The following is an 825-nucleotide window of genomic DNA, read 5'->3' as shown; positions in this document are numbered from 1 at the left end:
TTTTTTAACATTTATTCATTCTCTTTCAAGAGAGAGACAGAGTACAAGCAAGGGTGGGGCAGAGAGAGAGGGAGACACAGAATCCTAAACAGGCTCCAGGCTCTGAGCTGTCAGCACAGAGCTCAACGTGGGGCTACAACTCATGAACCATGAGCTCATGACGTGAGCCATAGTCAGATGTTTAAACAATTGAGCCATCGAGGTGCCTCAAACAAATGACTTTTTGATAATTCGATTACACTCTAACCAACGCTGGAACACTGGTGTTACTTAGCACAAAACACAACACGTTACTCAAAAAGAATCCTGCATCAGGACAAAATCCACTCAACGTGCAGATGGGCCTATGGGGTTAATGTAACACAGGAGACAGTCAGAGATACTGTTTCAGAATCTAGTTTGCAAATAACCTCAGAGAAAATACAACTTGTGTATTTTAATATAGTATCAAAATGCATATTCATACTTATCTGAAAAGGTTATGACACATATTCTTCTATATTTGGTCAAGGACATAAGTTTCTTCAAATGCTTCAACCCAAACAGCACAATAGATGCGGAAGCAAATCTGAACATCTAGTGGTCTACTAATGAGACAGATAAGGGAATGACCTGCAAAATGTGAAATGAAGGAAAATCCACTCTTCTCACTGCCTTGTTTATTTGGGAAAATCGTTATTTTTCATAAAAACAATATTTCTGTTTTAATATGACTGTGAATGAAATAATAATATTTAAACCTGTTTTATTCCTAGTGTGGTATATATGGATAGATATAACCCCCACACAACTTCATTCCTGTGGTCCTCACTAATTTGTAAGACT

Source organism: Suricata suricatta, chromosome 7, assembly GCF_006229205.1.
Source record: "Suricata suricatta isolate VVHF042 chromosome 7, meerkat_22Aug2017_6uvM2_HiC, whole genome shotgun sequence".
NCBI classification, from domain to species: Eukaryota; Metazoa; Chordata; class Mammalia; order Carnivora; family Herpestidae; genus Suricata; species Suricata suricatta.
The sequence above is the reverse complement of the archived record's forward strand: the minus strand, read 5'-3'. Positions refer to the sequence as shown.